The following is a 20,606-nucleotide window of genomic DNA, read 5'->3' on the forward strand; positions in this document are numbered from 1 at the left end:
ACTCCAGGCATGCTCTGAACAGTCCAGATACATCTGGAAAACTAAAATCAGCAGAGAGCAAAATAATCACTTATATAAGAGGTTAAAAGGCAGAGGAGAATAGTTTTAGCTTTATAAGCCCTTTTAAGCAAAATAATGAGCATTCATATGCATAAGAGAGCAATCATGGGGCAACAGAAGCCCTAAGGGCAACAGAACATTGCTGGCTACATGTAAAGCTTACAAAATTTAGCCTTCAGTTTCAAGGGGATTGAAATCACTGAATGGATTAAAATCTGGGACTTCCCCCTGCTCTAGAAGGGTCTCACAACCCAATTTCTTAGCTAGGTTTCCCTTCCACTAATTTATGTTTTACAGTCCCCCTGTGATGGAGAGATATGTTCCTTCATTCCCTTTGTAATTCTTCTACCTTCCTCCCTGCTCTTGAGTCACCATGGCACGTAGAACCATATCATCATAGGAAAAACAATCTCACCACAGGTGATCCATTTCTTAGTGTTCAGTACACTCTTTACACTTCAATAAGTACAAGCTGTATATCTTGCAGCAAGAGGGCTATTGTATTTATTCTGTGCTCTTTATTTGTGCCATGATTATATAGTTCTTTCTTGTACTGACATTTGCAGTGAAAATGTGTACAGAGGAATTGTATGGAAAAATGTTACCTACTACTTATCTGTGCTGTGTCTTGTTTAGTTTTATGCCTTTACCAGTCAAAACTTCCTGAATGTAAAAAACCCAAAATTACTAATGCCATTAGAAAATCCATTATTCTTATCACAGGGAACATGAGGTAGACAGGATAGCGATAGGAATGAGGAAGGTTTCTATTAGTGCTTCTCCTAATCACACTTGCAAGCTATATGTGACAATCAGGTGCTTGGCTGCCTCTCAGTGAAGGCCAAACAGGTTTATTTTACCCAGCCTCAGTAGAAGTTGTTCACACCAACCTGAGAACACAGCCCTTCATGTCGGATACACATCTGTGGGCTGCTGCAGGCTGCCGGCCTCTCTTTTCCATGGAAACTCCATGAAGACAGCCTCAAGCACAGCCAGAGCACTCCAGAGGCATGCGGGCATCCTGCCAGGCCAACTTGTGCCAGCGTCCATCTTTGAGGCGGCAGGCTGATGAAACAGAACGGTGAATAGGGCAAGTACTGAGCCCGCACTGAAGCCTCTTTGTCACTGTGGCATCAGTGTGGCCACAGTTATTCATCAGAGGACCATGCTGTAGCATTCAGCAGCACTGTTTTTCCACTGCTGTCACACAGATGCTGGGGCAGATGGGTGGGTCACTGGTTAGGCCTGGTCTCATAACGCAGAGCTTCACACAGGCATTTGCCAGCTGGTTTGGAAGAGTTTTAGCTATACAAGTAGAGCTGTCAATAAAAAGTAAGTCAATTTAGGTTGCTCAAGAACAAATAGGCTATGAGGGCTATTATTTCTCTCTATTTTCTTTTCTTTTATTTTCTTTTTTTTTTTTTTTAAGATCTGGAAAATGATATTAATTTTAATTCATTTTTAGCAGAGCTGGCCAAATGCACTAAGTTTTAGTGCAAGAGTAGGCAATACCAAGTTTCCTGCTGCAGTGCAAATGGTTGGGTTATCTGTAAATATCAGAAAGCCCTCAGAGCTAATATAAAGATGCCAGGCACAAGTTACACCATTTTTTTATAGTTAATCATCCAAACATTAATTGGAAATTAGATCCCTTAAGTATAAGAAAGTGCAGTCTGTATAACTGAATGCCAGGGATTTGTTTTCCTCTATGTAAAAGCTTCAGGACACAACATGTAACTCATCTTGCTCCACCCAGCATTTGGGAATGCTGCATACTTTGTAACATGAACAGAATTCAGACATAAGAATTTCTTTGCATCATGTCTTCTTTGCTGAAAACACACAGGCAGCTGTCAAGATGACCAAGAAACTGCTACAAAAATGTAACCCCCCCAGGCTGTATTTCCACACTGCAGGAATACAGTGAGAGCAGGCAGCATCCAGGTGTAGCACATGATGGCATACCTGTCATGTCCTCCTTTGCCTGCAATGACAAATATTTGAAGTCAGCAACAATGGAGGGAGGTTGAGAAGCAACAGAACAAATTTAGTAGAGGTGCCTACAAGCCAATGCTACTTTACAAGAGGAATCTTTTTTTTTTTTTTTTTTTTTTTTTTTTTTTCCTTGAGGTCCAGAACAGCTGAAATCAGCACAAACAGTACTGAAATGACCCAGTGGTTGGAGGCAGTGATACTCTGATGAGCAGTGTCATCAAAGCCACTTGATTTTGATCATAGATTTAAATCAATTCCTTATACAGAAAGGTTTTCTCATTTGTTGACTTCAGGGCTGACTACAGCAATGCTATAAAGACCTGAGAACAAAAAGCGTTTGTTGCAGGTTTTCAAATGAAATACTGAATGAAATAAGACACAGATCAATAAACTGGGTGTCATTTTTCCTTCAATATGCCAACAAAGCTCCACAAAAATAAGTTTTTTTTTTTTTTTTTTTTTTTTTTTTTTGGTGTGTAAACTAACAGAAGAAACCAACAAAACAAAGTAAAATTGCCCCAAATAAATATACATGTAAAACAACAACAACAACAAAAACCACGTAAAAACAGAAGTTGTTTGCATGATATGATTCATAAAGAGTGAAAATGGATTAATCTGTATGGACAGCCTCCTCTAAAATCTTCCTGGAGAAGCTGAAAATGTTTTTCTTCCTCCCTGGCACCTTTAGAGAGGCCATGAAGTTATTTCTCTTAAATAAATCTTCTGTATTTGCCATTCCAGCAGAACCCTGGGTTTCCAATGAACTGTGAAAACCTTCAAGGAATTTTACACACATTTTATAAACATTTTTAGAATTGCTTTCCATATATATTTTATTCATTGCAACTTTCTCTCTACTACCTTAGTGTAAGACCTTTCTCTACTGTTGTGTGAAAGCTGTATATTTCTGCCTCATGAGCTGAATAAAATTCCTAATTTTCTCTCCTGGCTTTTAATTTCTTGATCCTTCTATCTAATTTAAATTCATAAAGTACTTTGAGATCCCGTTTACATCAAAGACATTCTGCAGGATACCTCTGAATTGTGTTCCATTCATTCATCAAATACTCGCCCACTCCATTTGGAACACACATTACTGAGTTTCTCCTTCCTTTCAAAACACCAGGAATTAAAGAAAGAGAACCGGCTTTTTAAAGCCCAGATGTTTGCGTATTTTAAACAAGACACATCACATGATTTGGATGCTTTCTTCTGTTTATCAGAAAGGTTTGCATCAGCTGGAAATGAAAACATCAAGCTTCAATGAATTGAGTTGGTGATAAAAATTTTAAAAAGACATAGAAACCTTTCAAAGAGTAATAAATGATGTGACACTTATCTCGTATCATTTGAGTGACTGCACTATAAGTCTAACGTATTCTCTATGCCCAGGTCCTGATTAGAATTTTGTGCTAAAGAAAAAAAAGTCTAGTTTTAAATACTCTTTGCTTCCTCCAGCCCTTCCTCCCCCCTTCCTTCTCTTCAGACCACATGAAAGCCATTTCCAGCATCACATTTTTGTATGTGACCTTGCCTTCTGCCCCTACATGTGCATCATGTTATGTTAAATTCCCTGGGATCGGTACACCCTGGAAGTGCAATAACAAGTCAATGTTTTATTTATAAGTGTGGCAAATGCATATACCATTATATTATCTCAGCTAGGCTAGTTCATTTCACTTCACCTCATTTCCTATGTAACTTAAATTTTGTTTCTTTCTACCCTCCAATTTTGGCAGCTGCCTCTAATCACATTCTCTTTTGCTGTAATTCTCCTGTGGGCACATAGGAGTCCACAATAAGCTTATCAGGAGTGGTTGTTTAAAAGTAAAATACCATCAGTAAATGAGTGATAATAGGAACATAAACAAAGGAAGTGATCAGTGTGGCTTCAGCTCTGTACAGCACGGGGAAGTTAGCAAGTTATCCTTTACTGCATTTTCCATCTTGATCTTGCAGTGTGCTCTTTTTTCAGTCCAGGAATTTCTGTAATGGTTGTCTACTATGCCTCAGTTCTGATTTGTATTTTTCTGTTACATCTCTAATACATGTATAGCTCCTGTCATCTGACTGAAGCAATCCATAAGCTATTTTAACTTTCCCTTCCTGTAGAACAGAATTATCATCTCCATTTTAGAGGTGGGGAGTAAAAGAACATCCCTACAAACCTGGAGGCGAGGGGGAAGCAGGCTCGTGGGACCAAATACCTCGTTCACAGCCCTGTTTTATTCATAATGTAAACATGGGCTGTCAAGAAGGCAGTGCAAAGAATTTGCTGACATTTAAAAGAAAATGTTTTAGGGAGCTGCTGTCAGTAATGAGGTGATCAGTAAAAGAAACAGCGGAAATTAAAACTGAAAATAAAGACCTGCTACTAACCAGCCTTTTTGGTTTACTAGAAGAACGGTGCAAGGAATGACTAAATGACATGACAGAATGGGGTGGAAATAATCCCAATTTAGACAGAAAACAAGCAGTGCAAGGTAGAACACAATAGTTTGAATATGTAGAGGCAAGCTGTACGTTAATCATTAGAAGGGAGAGTACTCAGCTTTGGTCAGAAGTGGGCTATGTGATAGTTTCATACATAAATCTCAAGTTCCTTATTTCTATGGTAATGTACCTGATGTTTTCCGTGTTGTCTCTAGATGTCTGGCTGACACTTAGAAAGATACACACTAGAGAACACATTACATTTTTGAGTATTCTGGGACTTACTGTCAGCTGACTTAAAACTCCCCTGCCAAAGCACACTCTCACCTAACCAACACAACTCTAAATGAGCATCTGCGGAGTCACTTGCTGCATACTTACCTGGTGCTGTTATCTGTTATTGCAAAATTCAGGCTGGGAATGTATGATGAAATATATCAGCCTGGTGTCCCTAATCCACGTAATTTAAAGTAAAAATAAATTGAAAGAACGAAGCAGAGAAAATATTTTTAGCTGGATATCATTTATTCTGGTCTATACTAATCACTCCCTGCCTTTATTAATTAAGTGACTCATTTTTAACACTGTGTTGTTAAGCTCATGCTGGTTAATGCCCTGTGTGACCAGGATCTGGCTTGTGTTAGTCATTGAATCCCACTGTTCAAGAGTGACTGAAATTCAACAACATTCTCTTCCCACAACAAACACCTATTAATGTGTCCAAATACACAAGAAAAGAGGGAGCAAGCTTAATTCTGTTGCAAAATCAAAGAAGTCAATAGAATGACTCCTGAGAAAAAAACAGCATGCAACCAGAACAGGTTCCCAGAGGACTAACGATCATCATTCCCTCATCAGATCAAAGTCCCAAGGGTATATTGCATTGCTATTTGTTGACCTCCTCATCCAGATTCCTCTTCAGGGCAAGTACAGTGATATCAGTAAGATCTAGCACAAGTTGCAATGGTAGGAAGACAGGCTTACTGACTAACACACAGCAATTTGCAAAACTGTGTTAGACCATTGCACAAAGTTCATAAGACAAATTGCAAAGGCTTGAATGATCACACACATTTGAATCAGAAGAATTCACAGAATACCTTTTCAAAAGGTAAAGAAAGTATCCCCTATGCTTCCTATTATAGGCATCAAATCAGGAAGACATTTCATGAATGTTAAAAGGTTTTGTTTGCCTCACTGAAGCAAGTGGGCTTGCCAGAATACTTAAAACTGTATTTTGGTCAGGTTATTCCTGAATCAGATCTATTTCACCCACAACAACAGATAGATGCATGCTTTTGGCATTGTATTCTTGAATCCGCTTGTATATAAAAAAATTACCAAAAGCAACTTACTAAATAAAACACTTAAATGGATGTCCTTTTGTCTGCCCACAATGAAGTCATGATCACAGCTGAATATTTCATGGTGTACCATGACAAAAACAAACAAACACAAAAACTAAACAATCAAAAAAAGAAAAAAAAAAACTAAAAACAAAACCACAATACCAAACCAAAACCAGTATTGGCAGTATTCATTTATTCCAAAGCAAAACAGAAGACAACTACAGAGGTGGTATTTCCTTATTTGTGTATTAATGATTTAAATATGAATTTAGGTATAACTTGAAATATCTTGCATCTTTGTCTGTATCTTGAGATTAATGTGTCTATTCGAATAACACTCCTCTTACATCAGGCTGTACTGCTTATTGTTATATAAAAAAACATGGGATTCATCTTAGCATATCATGGGAGGTAGGATGGGGGAAGACATAGTGGAAAGTGTCTTCACACATCTAGATGATTGGCTCTTTTTGAACAACAGACAACACAAAAACATGACACTGACTGTGATGGTTTCGCTCGGGTGGGTGACCGAGCTCCACCACAACCGCTCTCTTACTCCCCCTCCTCAAAGAGGAACAGGGAGAAAATACGATGAAAGGGGCTCAAGGGTTGAGATAAGGACGAGGAGATCGTGCAGTAATTATTGTGATGGGAAAACAGACTCAGCATAGGGAGATAGTAAGATTTATTGCCTATTACGAACGAGCTAGAGAAGTGAGAAACAAAGCAAAGAAACCAAAAGCACCTTCCCCCCCCATCCACCCTCTTCCACCTCCTGCCCCCCGAGCGGCGCAGGGGAACGGGGGAATGGGGGTTATGGTCAGTCTATAGAAATTCTTCTCTGCCGCTCCTTCTTGGTCACTCTCGTCCCCTGTGCTGTGGGGTCCCACCCACGGGATGCAGTCCTTGCTGAACTGATCCAGCGTGGGCTTCCCACAGGCAGCAGCTCTTCAAGAACTGCTCCAGATATGGGTCCGTACCATGGGGTCCATCCCTCGGGAGCAAACTGCTCCAGCCTGGGTCCCCCACGGGCAGCAGCTCCTGCCAGGTCACCTGCTCCTGCATGGGCTCCTCTCCGTGGGCTGCAGGTCCGGCCCGGAATCTGCTCCGGCAGGGGTCTTCCACAGGCCGCAGTCTCCGTCAGTGCCGGGCCACCTGCTCCACCGTGGTCTCCTCCACGGGCTGCAGGGGGACAGCCTGCTTCACCATGGTCCTCACCACAGGCCGCAGGGGACTTCTGCTCCGGCGCCTGGAGCACCTCTCCCCCTCCTTCTTCACTGACCTTGGCACCTGCAAGGCTGTTCCTCACTCCTCTCACTCTCCCAGCTGCTGTGTGGCGCAGCGTTTTTTTCCCTGTCTTAAATCTGCTCTCACAGAGGCGCAAACAACATCACTTACTGGCTCAGTTCTGGTCAGCAGTGGGGCCCTTACCAAACATGGGGCAGCTTCTAGATCCTTCTCACAGAAGCCACCCCTATGGCCCCCTGCTACCAAAACCTTGCCACATAAACCCACTACACTGACCTTTCTCAATACACCACAAGAAGTAGGCTGAATTTTGTCCACAGTGGCAAAATCTCCTGTGTGAATGGGATACTTGCTCCTTGCACTTTTATGAACATTGTTCTGCTGATGACTCAAATCCAACTAGTAAACAGAAAACCACCATCAGCTTTGATAGAGAAGCTAAACCCTCCAAAATACTCTTCTGGAATAAAACAAACCCAATGCAATGCTCCAAAAGAATAGAAGACTGAAAACAAAGTCACATGCAAATGCACATCGATATTCAAATAAGGAATGAAAATACAAGTGAACATTTACAGTAAGAGAAGAGACAATCAAACAAGAAAACGGTATAGCTTAGTGAACAGGAGGCAAGGGAGGGACTGAAAAGATTTGACTCTAAGTTCCATGCAGTCACATATCAGAACAGGCTGTTGACTGACCTCAGGGGAATCATTGTTTTCCTACACCATTTGTAAAAATATTGATTCTCATCTGCTTTATGAAATGAGCTCTGCTTTGAAGAACAAGCCTCTGAAGGCTTCCACATAAATATAGGACTACTTGGCATAAACCAAGCTGCGAGTAGGATATGCACTACAACTAGAAATACCATACATGCACATTAAATAGAACTACGTGCTTGGAAGCAAGGTTAATAGCTAATACACTTGAATCTCCTATTCTTTCAAAAGACCAGCTAGCTGGAAACCCTTCTCAATTGTTTAGCTTCTCGTTTAAGCTACACATAAAGGCGATTCCACATCTCTGAACAGCCTGGTCTAGTGTTTCATTAGTCTGCCTGACAGAATGCAACTCCTTGTATGCAGCCCAAATGTCTTTGCTAAAAATAGTCAACTTTTCTCAATTTCCCTTGGTGTATATGTAGAGAATCTTTTATTTATTAGAAAGCTTATATCTCTCTTTACAATGCTTTTATAAATGATGAAAACAAATCCAAATCTTTGAAGAAATCCTCAGTTGTTATTTTCACAGTCCCGGATTTTTCTATTTTGCACCCTAAAGGGCTCTTCTCCACAACTATCCTATTTGTTTTAGGATTATCAGCGGTTTTGTGATTGCTTGTAACATTTTAGCCAAATATCACGTTAGTTATAAGCAACAAAAAGGATCTGAGATTTCATCTCTGTGTGTTAGGCAGGATTAGGAAAAGAAATGGACTTATTTTGTAAGGAAGGAAGAAAGTAGCAGAAGAATTAGAACAAGGATCAGAACCTTTCTGTACTTACAAGCTGCAATCCAAAATCATACTATTGCCAAGAGCCATGAGGCACATATATAGGATAACCTGTTTTTAGTTGGGGTGGATTTCACTTCCATCATCACCTAAGTATGGGGAAAACATAAACTGGTGCATGGCGTGATTGTGGGGTATATGCCTCTTTTTGGAGCTGTGTGATCTGATGTATGTTGAAGACTTCAGCTGTGCTGTTTACATATTTGTCCTGTTAACAGCTATCAGTTATGAACTTGAGAAATAATATGAAGGTCTCGTTGTTCTCAAGAGGGCAGGCAAAACTTTTAGATAAACCATATACATACAGAAAACTAGAATTAGACCTTTCATGCCTTATATCTTAGTGTGTAAGCCTTTACTCTGAGAGCTAAAAGACAACTCTGATGGCAAGATTTAAGTGTTCTTGGTGTCTAGAAGGGGACATTCCTCTTCTTTAGAAAGATTACATCATTCAACAGCCATGGAGAAAATGTCCGCTTAAGTTAAGCTTTTTCTTAGCCTGTCCACTGCATGAAGAAGAAGAAAAAAAAATATTTGTTTTAGATTCTAATTGGAATATGCCTTTTCTCCAACACCTGTCACAGAATTTCAAAAAACATACATTTTGTCATTAAGTCCTCTGTTTCTTTTATGTGCACTGAGAATTTCAGGCTAAGATAAGCAGAAGATGTTGAAGACAGGATATGTTATTAAAAGGAAAAGCAAGTAAGCAAGCTTTTCTGTATCATCTGAATTATACAAATATATCAATCCCCAAATTTTATCATTTTTCACATATTGTGAAGAAAGCAGGACTGGTCTTGAGAAATGTCTGTTTATCCTGCAATATAACAATACTTTGAATTTGTGTAGAGACCCACATCTAAGGCTCTTGAAGAGTTAATCCATTTAGTATCAGTGTAAGTTAATCCATTAAGTATCAGTGTAAAGCATTCCCCTGAGGTAGGCGTTTTTAATTACCTCCATTGTACAGAGCAGAAGAAAACAAGGCACAAGGAAATCTAACCACCTTATTTGTAAGGTAACACAGCAAATCAGAGCATAACTGGGGAAAAAAACAAAGAGTTTTGACACAACCCTGTTTCAAAGCTCTCTTCTTTTCAGGACTTTCAATAATTTTTACATGCCAAGAGGAAAGGAGGGACGTTTTAGCAAATGGATAAGCTAGCTAGACTTTGGTATGAAGTTACACCATGGACTGAACAGAATCTTTGTCCCAGAGATCAGTGGTCAGATTGCTGTCCTGAATGTCTTTAAAAGAAGAACTTGCCTGCAGAAAATATTTAAAAAAAAAAAAAAAAAAAAAAAAGAAAAAAGAAGAAAAAAAAAAAGAGAGACAGAAATAAACTATTTGATTTCTCTAGAGGATAACGTAGGAGTAGCAAGTAGTGTATGAGTTTAGAATCAGTCAGTTCACCAGTACTATTAACCCACCTTCAAGAAATGCTGGTATCCCTCTTGGTGCTGCTATGGGTGACTTACTAAACAATCTTTTTGATGCAGTTGTAGAATAACCTTATGACCCCACTCTTACAATTCTGCACTTTATAAGCTAATTCATATTTCTAGAGGAGGCAAAAAAGTATTAGAAGGTCACGTGTAATGGTGTTTATGCTTCATATAAAAAAGACAACAAAACAGTTTTTATGAAGAAATGGGTCTTTGTTATCTTCTTCTAATGTAACTGTTGTAGGGTTCCCTTTCTGCCATGTTTGTTTTCATAATTTTATGGAAAAACAGATGCTCACACATACACAAACAACCACCCTCCTCCTCCATGGAGCAAGAAACGTCTCTACAGAGAATCCAGTTGAATATTCATAGATGCTTTTTTTTTTTTTTTCCCCCTAAACTCCTCACACAGCTCTGTGTGATGGATGAAGAGAAACAGCTTCTTGATTGAACTTATTGGAAACTGATTATTTAAGTATTTAAGTGGAGTATTTAAGGAGAGGGCAATATATTAGTATTAAATATGCACAAGTCTCCCTCAGATAACCCCTGAACTGATGTGGGTAGCTAAGGGTAGCAGTATTCTTACTTGTATGAGTAAGGTATTCCTCTTCAGTGATCTTGCCAGGGCCACTTTCGCTGAGTATCTTGGAGCAGGAATACAAACCCTCTCCTCAGTTTTCATCCTAGCAGGGACATGCAGCATTAAAATACACTTCTTAATAATGTTATTCTTTATAATAACTCTGAATAAACTTACTCTTTTTTATATCTAACATTACCCTAAATCTCTTTATCTTCCTCAAGTAGCTTTCCTGTGATTGAATCAATAAAGACTGCATAGCTAGAATCATTTTTTACCTTTAGGCCTCTGTCATGATGCATCTTTCTCAGCCCTTTGAAATGTTCCTACTACCCAGAATACTTTCACTTTGAGATTAAGTCAAGCATTCTGGTTTGCTCAGAACCGCTGACTCTCGGAGGTATTTGACATCAGCAGTATCATCATTTGCCATCAACCTGGACTCTGTAATCTGAATAAGATAGATACATTCCAGCTCTTTCATTTCACACTGTTTTTGTTGTTGTGTGGTTGGTTTTTTAAACATAGCGAAGAACAATGTACTGATAGTGAGTGACATTTAAACAGGGTAACATTTGCTGAAGTTATTCGCTCGAAATGCAAATCTATGGTCACTTGGAAATTCAAGGATGCCTTGTTTTTGTGTACTATGCCGGAGAAGAAAAACATCTGTGATCTATCTGCTCCAAGAACAAGTAGTGCTGAATGAAGTTCTACTACTTGCTGGTAACAAAGCAGCTCTGGAAGAATTACCCATCACTACTCATATTTACTCTGCCTGCCTTTTTCAGCCTAATAATTTTAGATATTCCTTGCCACATATTTGAATTAGTACCAGAACAACAATTTAGATATCTTTGCTTTGGTAATGACAAACACGAAGGAGCACAGCGTTCGTGAAAATGCCAACCAGGGATACTTCATGCAGTAGCTAGAACCCAACGCACTTTTGCCATGACTTCCTATATACAGAAACTTGTGCTCTGTCACTGCATGATCCATTTGCTGAGGGGCTCCAAATGTGTTTACTTATTAAACTATCCACTGTCTAATTATCACATCAATGATGTATTTGGCATATGTCTTCCCTGTTACCTTCAGGGAGATTCTGGCAAAAATAAGCTGATTTGGAAAACTGTGTAGGTATGCTGATATGTAAATCTAACTTTGGTCAGGTGAACTACAGGCCTCTTATTTCTGCCACCATTACTGAATTCATCATAGGCCTCTCCAGCAGCTGGGAGCTTTCTTGCTAGTTGCCATGCATAACTTTGATGATCAGTTCAGCCCAGGTCTGCAAAATATGTCAAGGGCTGCTGAGAAAAACAGCGAGCAATCACAGAATTGAAGTGTGCCATGACAGAGACACAAGAGGTCTGAAGTTTTGTTTTTGTCATAATTCTGCCACTTTCTAACTTTGCATTGCAGATTTTCAACCTTAATAAAATGCTTTTTGCTTCTTTTAATGTGTATAGATCTAATTTGCAATCAAAATGGAAGTGTATTGTTGCTTTCCCAGCCCATGCTTTATCTTATACCACAAAAAAACATAGAGCACTTCAAGTCTGGGGAGTTTGGTGAGGCCTCTGGGGGAGGTGGTGGACACAGAAGTGACAATCAGTCTCTATTTATCCTCCTTGCTCATCTCTGTCCTGTGTTATTTCTTTGCAATACACATGAATCGACATTCCTTTCACCTCAGTTTCTTTCAGATTGTTAATTTAGACCTGGGGCTCTTTTATACTTTTGCTTGATGCTTGGCACAGCAAAGGTCTGGTCTCAGCTGGGGCCTCTGGATACTTAAAATTTAACAATTACCCTCAAGGTGCAGAGTTTAGAAAGAAGCCCCTTGCAGTCTAGCTGTAGGCCATACAAAAAAAATAGGCTCAAAGTAGTGTGTAATAGTCCGCAAAATGAACACTCTTAGCCAAGCTATTGACACAGGGACAAGAATAAGAATTTGAATGGTTCGTATGTGGCTACGGCAGCTACACTCCTTCTCCTGTGCGTGTCCTCAGAAGGACAGCTCTTGTGGGAGTAAGTAGCATTTCCATATTGTAAATCCTCAGTTTTTAAATACCCGCCATTAATCATACAAGCACAACTGAGGCAAAAATTCCACATTTGGCTTTAGGTCACATTAATCACAAGGCTAATTCACAGTTTTTACAGCCCAGTTAAGACTGGACTGTTCTGTTGCTGTCAATGAACTGATGCAGAGGTCAAACGCTCAAATCCCTGGTTTCCCCCAAACTTGTCTTGTACCTGTCACTGCCATTTGATGCGGTGGTGCTGGTGGGGCAGTGACACAAGCAGAACTCTAAAGAACTGAGGTTTTGTGACAGAGATGAGAGACTTGCTGCTGACCTGGGTTGGAATAGGTGACGCTCTTCGGTTCTAGCACCTCTTATCACCACCTCACTTGTGAAAGCAGTCAGTCCACCCACAAACCGCGGGCATGAAGATGCAGTTTTCCCTCTGAACCACTAGATGCCCTTCGATCTCTTTGGTTTAAGATTTCTTCCACCAACCAGAACTGTTACCAGGGAGAAGAAAGCAACAGCATCGCAGCTAAACCATGAGAACAATAGCATGCTCGCTGGTGGGGTATATTTTCCAGATTAGAATAATATCTGCTCTATAAATTTATTCAGTTCAAGGGCTGAAAAGGAGAGCTGTATACATAGTAAGGAATTTATCAGTATCACTCAGGGATGAAAGATGGCTCCTCAGGGCCATGCTGATAGAAGCAAAGAAATTAATATTACCAAGATAGAAATCTCTCAGTTGCCCCAAATAATAGACAATTCTGCAGAAATTTAACATCTCTGGCAAAGGTATCCTCAGAAGCGCAGAGCTTCTGACAGTTAATACAGACAAGTTCTGGTATTATTGCACAGTGGTATAAGCTAAAGTAATGTCGCTAATTTCAGTGGGGTTATTGTAGGTTTACATCAGTATTATGTGAAAGCAGAATATGACTGCTTGAGTACTGAACTTAAGGCATGGGGGCCCTTTGCCATGTACAGCAAAAGTACATGCTAGCCTTTAATCCTTACACGGAGGCCCTTGCTGACCGTGGCAAGAGTACCCTTCTGCTTAAGCATACTGAGCTTTGCTCAAGTACAACCAAGTTCTTCAGCACACAGCCACACTGACTGCAAAAGGGCTGGGATTCAGCGAGCAGGCCCTATCCTGCCAAACAGCCAAAGCCACTTGGCCAGAAGTGGTCACGGAGCAGGCTCATCCTGCAGCCGAGACATACTCGAGTTAGAAGTCTGCCTTTTTAAAGCATGGTTTCACCCTAGATCTGATCAACAGGCATCTTGCTGTAGATTTGACACAAAGATCAGATGTCAGGTATTTCTCAAGAATTTAAAGATTTGTGATAAATATTTACTATGCACCTCCACCTCATGTTCCAGGGTTCCGTCTGAGCCAGTGTAAACTGACAGAGCTTCCTTGGCTTCCACTGGGCTTTCTCAGCCTGTGCATTCTGTTTGGCGAGGGGGGCATTCAGTTTTCATCATATAGGTGCTTCTGCCCAAACATTTCAGCAGCCTTCAAATAGTAAGGAAGTATCCTGTGGTCTGATTTCAAAAAACAGCTTGCAGTGATCAATTCTGCCACTGAAAATTAGTACTAGAAGTGGAAAAATAGCAAAGCTAGCTGGACTACTTTTTTGCTTGACTGCTGCATGACCCTGCTACATTGGTATAGCTGCAGAAGATCACCTTTCTTTATTCTCAGCTTGGGGGATCCCTACTACAGAAGAAAATTCTTCTGATAAAATAGGTAAAACTGCTCTTAATTGAACAGTTGTTCCTCATTTCTCAATCATATTACAGGAAGCACCTTTCTATTGCAAAAAGGATGTTGCATATGCCAAGATTTAAGGCATTATCTCTCCATTTTTATTTATACTTTTATTGATTTGTTTTTGATAGTAGAATGTATTTGCTCTAGCTTACAGCTTTGGGGTCTTGTGAGACCAAAGTTTTCTAAGGAACTCCAACAATAAAATCACTTGGCAAGTGATTCTCAGAATTGCCTAACACAGAGATGAAACTCTGTCAGGCAGTGTTCTTGTATAATCACTGTAATATGGTTTACACTTATGAGTTTATACATTATGCATCTATCCACCTGGATTCTTTTTGAAATCTGACCTTTCAGAGTGTGAGGGGGGAAAAGCAGCTCGGTGACCTGAAGACTGTGTTTTTTTCAGCATGACTCAGAATATCCTGTCCCTTTGAGAAGCGTAATATTGAAATTGGATTTGACAGAGAGTGATTAGCTAATTTGGAAGTTCCTTTGGATGCACAGATGTTGTCTATTTCCTAAGGAGCTCTCCGCTACTGCATATGAATACACTGAAAAGCTTGCTAAGTTGAGGTCTTAAACTTGTCACTTACAGAGGCTGGGTAAACTCTATCTCTTTGTACATGTTCAGAGATTTAGACCAAACTGTTCTTAACCTACCCCATCCACCAATGGTCCCCTCCAGGTTTGCTAGCACATTCCCTTCAACTTCTGTTTTTTCTAAGTTTCTCACCTCTCACAGAAGCTTAAGGGACCTTATATTTTCAATATTTAATCCAGTTAATCCAGGAGCCATAGCAGCTTTGTGCTTGAATAGCAGTATCATACAGGAGACATTGCCCTGGAAGTGGAGCTATCAGCAAGAAACACAGATAGGTCTTAAGCCCCAAATGCTTGCTACCTTTTAGCTGAAGGATTGCCTCCTTTCATCACCACTGTAGTAAAGTCTCAGCAGTTCTAGCCAAGAAAAGCAAATAAAGACTTACTTTTCTCCAGACCCTCTCACCCATGCTGGAGCATAGAAAAATCACTTTACTGTTCTTGTGTAAGCCACTTTGTGAAAACCTTTGCTGCTCCTAGAAGACCACATGGAGTGGTCAGGTTAATGGCTCTGATGAGCAGAGACCCCGTGATCTCAGGTGTTCCCTCCTTGGGTTTTCATTTGATTCTGAACACCTGATTTTATCAGAGCAAAAGCAGAGGGTGGCTCTTTCAGAGATAAAGGGTGCTTTCTGAATCAAAAAGACAGAGATGCTAGAGATAAAAGGAAGGCAGATTTTGCTTGGTGTACTTTCCTACTAGGAAGGAGAGGGTTGCTTTTTACTGCAGCTCTTTCCCTGTGAAATAAGTGGCTTGTGGTTATATCCCTTTCTGCAGAGAAAGGCATAGATACTCAAGCCTTATACTTTGATAGGTATTAATACCAGAATGGACCACAACAGTTATTCACAGTGTGACTTTCTGTATGCTACAGATATTAGTTTTTGTGAGGTGATTCCTGCCTCTTAGCATAGGGGCTTGTGAATATGCAAGTAAGGGGTGACTGTAAAATTACTTTACAGAAGCTGCTATGGACTCACTGTAGTCCATATTGTGCAGATGACTCTTGCCACCATATAACCAGACAAACTGTATCGAGGAAGATACTAAACAGTACAGGATCCTGTGTCAGTCCCTGAGGTGCACAACTAGAGATTGAACTTTGGTTGGACTTTGTGCCCCTGACCACAACCCTCTGGGCCTAGAATCTGTGGAAAGCAGCTGTGTAACTTCATTTTCCTAATAGGGAAAGGACTTGACAACCATCCCAGTGGCTGCTGAACAGCTCTGATAATTAATGATACTCAAATGGTGTCTTTGGAAGCAGAGTAGTGGGGGCAGTAGTCTTGTGAGCTGTGCTCAACTCCTCAGAATTATGTGCTCTTTCCCAGTATAAGTGTTTGTAAGACCACCTGACATTACTTCCTGTGATTGCAAGACCCCCCGAGGATATGTTACGTGTGTTTCCTGTTACTTCTCCTAGGTAAGGTAATACTCCTTGGGTGACCTAAAGATCTCTAAGGTGAGACCCAGGCATGATCTTCAGGGTTTAGGGTGATTTTGACTGGGCAAGAAATTTTTTTGTTTGTTTGTTTTGTTTTTTCTCAATTACACCCAACTGTTCACCTCCTGAATAGGGTAGCATTCATCATGTGTTTGACATTTCCAGATCTATTCTTCTTGGGAGGCAAATCAGACTGCTTGAAACTGGTTTAAAAGTACCCTGTGCCTTCTTTACCAGGGATTCTGACTAGTATGAAGGGAAGCCTACCTCTCCCCATTAGATGCCCTGCAGCCTACAGAGCAATGCAGATACCAGGCTCGACATGCTCACACAAGAGGGTTTGGGGTTCTGCTTCACAGTGAGACACTGACAGAATCAGAGGGAACTATGTCATCCTGTGATCTGATTTTCATCTCGAAGGCTTCACTCAGGTTTCGGAAAAAGTCTTTTTCCAGTGACATTTAATCCACCCTCACGCACGCTGTTTCTTGTCTTTCCTGACTCTGTTCAGGTGGAAACTTTTCTCAGCTACAAATAGCTGCATTTATTACGTATGTCCTTGCTTCCTTTAGGATGCATTGGAAAATCCACTACAAATATATAGTAGGACAGAGTCCAAATTTTAATGTTGTTGGGGATTGGAGAAGAGGACTCATTACCTGGAAGAAGCCTGGAGTAGGCACTGTTCTGATGCAGTTGTAATGTCCACAGTAACATATGTTGCATAAGCCATTTGTCCATCTTTTATGCCTGTTCCTTAGCCAAGCATAGCACTGTCCTTATCCCTTCTGGATGGCAAAAGCACAGAGGAGAGGACGATGCTCTCTCCCTTTCTGGTTACTACAGAAGGGAAGCAGTTAAGATTTAAATGAGTATAGGAGAATCAATCTTGGAGTATTTGGAAGTGGGTGTCCCAAAGAGAATCACAAAGGAGTGACTTTAAAGTGAGTACAAGAAGGTAGGGGGAGGATAAATATATTAAGAAGGGAATGCTTTATCAGAACAGCAAGAAGTGAGAGGGAGCTGCTAGATTAAAGGATAGATATTAAGGGTCTGGTGGAGGCTCAGTTACACAGACCATTTGGAAAAGCAGCCTAGATAGAGTGCTATTGCACATACACCGAGGAACCATCCCATCTCTGCAGGGAGCCTGCCTGTTACCTGGTAAATGGCCTGATTTTCTAAATGTCTCATGTGGCTATTCAGGCAGCTGGCTTTAGCAGGACTTCTGGCTGTTGAATTCTTCAAGAAGAAAGTGACTTATCATCAATGGCCTTGTTCCCATTTATGTGGCCATGAAAGCTGTGTTGGATTTTTTAAATTATTTTTTATTTTATTATTTATTTATTTTTTGTCATGCTACATGTGGGAGATTCATGGCTTGTCCTGGATGCAGTAGTCCACAGCACTCTTTTTGAAGGGCTGGTGTCCCACTGCCCTTTGCTTATATCCAAGACTATATAAAGTACACCAGCAGAAGCACCTGGCACTACCTGCCTCATCCGTATGGCATTTGAACCACCATCTGCAGCTGCCTGAGGCTAGTGGAGCTGCCAGGAGCAGAAGAGGTGGGCACATTGCGGCGCCAAGCAGCCCCACGCAGCGGAGAGCAGCAGGGCTACTTTAGTTCGGCAAGGTTTTCCCTGCCCCCATGGGCAGGGGATGGCACATGCTGCGGGCATTGTGACGCCAACACTCTGGTTAAATATTTAAATTTCATTTACTGCAGCAACAGGAGAAGCTGCAATTATGCTTTAGTGGGAAAATTATTTTCCAGCATGCAGGTTAATTTTTAATTTGTCAGATCTTTTGTTACCCCAATCTCCTCTGTTAGCCATTGTCCCTCTCCAACCTCCATTTTTAATTCCCTTTTAATGTGCTTGAGCAACAGAGAAAAAGGAGGAGGACTGGAGGTAAAAAGCACCTGACAATACTTCTTGCTTCTTCTATAGAAGGTAGACTTGGCTCAACATTAAGTCCTCTACCTTGGCCCGATGACTTTAAAGACCCCTGCCATTCAGATAAACCCACTCTGCTATGTATTTCCCTCTTAGCATATATGGTTTCAGGCTACTTTGGACTGAGCAACATGTGCTTCCCACCTGCACGGTAACAAAAAATAAATCTGCAACACAGCCAGTAAATTAAAAAGATTGCAAATAGACCAATTTCTGAGCCATTTAAAATATGTGCTGTTGGTGCCCTGTTTAGCAATATATATACACAGGGAGCAGGATTTATGACGGTTTGCTATGCACTTTAAATATCATGAAAACCAGTCAATTTCTTTTTGTTACAGCCTAAATCTATCTTGGCAGCTCCTGCTACAGCCTAGTTCCCGTTGCAAAACAGAGAAGTGAAAATGGTGTAGACTGCTTGCTAACTGGATTTAGTTAGAGACTCTGGTAAGGACCGTAGTTCTTTATTATTTAACAAAATGTCAGGAGGCAAAACAGAGCTTTAGATTTCAGTCAGTACGAATTAAGGGACCTTCTTTACCAGTCTAAATGGATATTCTCATCTCTGTGTATGTATCCTAACATATGTGGTCTGGTTTCTTCTGCTAATGAGTCACAATGGCATCTGAGCTCTTTGATGGAGGAATGTGTGTGCTATACAATGTGCAGTAAGTGTTGCTCCTGCCTGAACTTAAATTAATTTTACCATATCTGTCCTTGCGTTTTCAACCTTCTTTGAGATAGTCATGTAGAGCAAATCTGCAAACTTCAGTGTGCAGCAGGGAAGAGGGAAAGGCACAGCTCGGGCAGTAACTAGGAAATGTCTAGATAAAGAAAATTTAGGGTGAGCACCAGAAATAGCATGTTTCTGGTGAACTGTGGTTTCAGTACAGTTTCCAGGAACATCTTGGGGCCTAAAATTACTGAATGTCTTAACTCAGTGCAGCCCTCACAAGATTAGCCCTAATGGAAGAACAGAATGGATAAACGCTGGCTGCTCATTTTCATTTTGCCTTTCTGAAAGCTTCACAAAAATGACTTCTGCGCTGAAATGAAGAATAGGAGGGAGCTGCAGTGCAGTGTTTGCAGGACTGCAGTCACAACACTTTTCCTGACAGCAATAATTATTCATCTGTATTTCACAGCTGTAGGAATCCTTCCAGAGAGTCACTGTCAGACAGGTGTAGGACTCTGTAGGGCAAAGCTCTAGATAGCAGCTTCCTGTGGGTTGCACCAATACTCCAGGTGGCTTTAAATCACTTATTGAACAGATGCAAATAAATTGTTCCACTTTCACCAGAGGTGTCAGCCAGCAGAACGCTTGTGAGTCTACTGCTTTGCAGCAGGGTGGATCCATTGCTGCACTGCAGCAAGGCATAGCAGGAGTAGGAGTGCCTGATTTGAAGCCATCTTTCCAGATTCATCATGTATAATTTCTACATGTCTTCTCTTTGATATCTCAATCAGAAACAGAAAAAGAAGAGTGTAGCTGTGGATGTAAGGAATTGCCAGGAAAGCACAGAAGTTTTTATAGCTACTCTGCTACCTGGTTATACAGATGACTAAGTTTGGTCTTCATTAACAAGGTTTTACAGCAGCTGTTAGGTAGATTTGCAGGTAAATCTATAAAGCTACATGTTAAGAAAGTCTTTGCATGCTCATTCAGAGGCATTCCAGCCAGACGATCCAACTGAATGAAGGAAAACCATTGCCTGATCATTTTGGCAGTCCATTTAACATTATGTGTTATCTCTGAAACAGGACTCTGCAGTGAGTACTGTAAGTGTCTGAATGATAGACAGTTGCAAACAACTTAACTTCAGGTGAGTATTATCCCATTTTCAGAGCTGGTAATAGTCATAAAGGTTTCCAAGTCCCTTAATTTCTGTAGACTTTCAAATCAGCATATGGATGTCCTAATTATCTATGTAAGTATTCAGTTATTTTTCAGTACTGCTAAATATTAGGTTTTGTGAGTTTTCATGATGCAACAGGTTTCACAGATTAACTTTGGATTGCTTTAAAATCTTTTTCCTTAAGAAGCTGCTGCCCTTACTGCATCATATGTTATTTTTTGATAAGAATATTTTCCCTGTAAAGTCCTTAGCATCTTCCAGGAACTACCAGTATGACAGCAAAT

At 40.5% G+C, this 20,606-nt stretch overlaps 2 long non-coding RNA genes across 2 annotated transcripts; one reads left to right on the plus strand and one right to left on the minus strand.

Annotated features, from left to right (window-relative positions):
• Window positions 1-1,480: 1,480 nt before the first annotated feature.
• Window positions 1,481-15,619, minus strand: LOC118164749. The gene is made up of 3 exons (XR_004749650.1): window positions 15,451-15,619; window positions 7,368-7,490; window positions 1,481-2,044 (listed from the first exon to the last, which is right to left on the minus strand). It is a non-coding gene; the product is annotated as an uncharacterized LOC118164749 (long non-coding RNA).
• Window positions 15,620-15,708: 89 nt separating this feature from the next.
• LOC118164748 lies at window positions 15,709-17,134 on the plus strand. The gene is made up of 3 exons (XR_004749649.1): window positions 15,709-15,996; window positions 16,396-16,487; window positions 16,746-17,134. It is a non-coding gene; the product is annotated as an uncharacterized LOC118164748 (long non-coding RNA).
• The last annotated feature ends 3,472 nt before the right edge of the window (window positions 17,135-20,606 follow it).

This window comes from Oxyura jamaicensis, chromosome 3 (genome assembly GCF_011077185.1).
Source record: "Oxyura jamaicensis isolate SHBP4307 breed ruddy duck chromosome 3, BPBGC_Ojam_1.0, whole genome shotgun sequence".
Lineage (NCBI taxonomy): Eukaryota > Metazoa > Chordata > Aves > Anseriformes > Anatidae > Oxyura > Oxyura jamaicensis.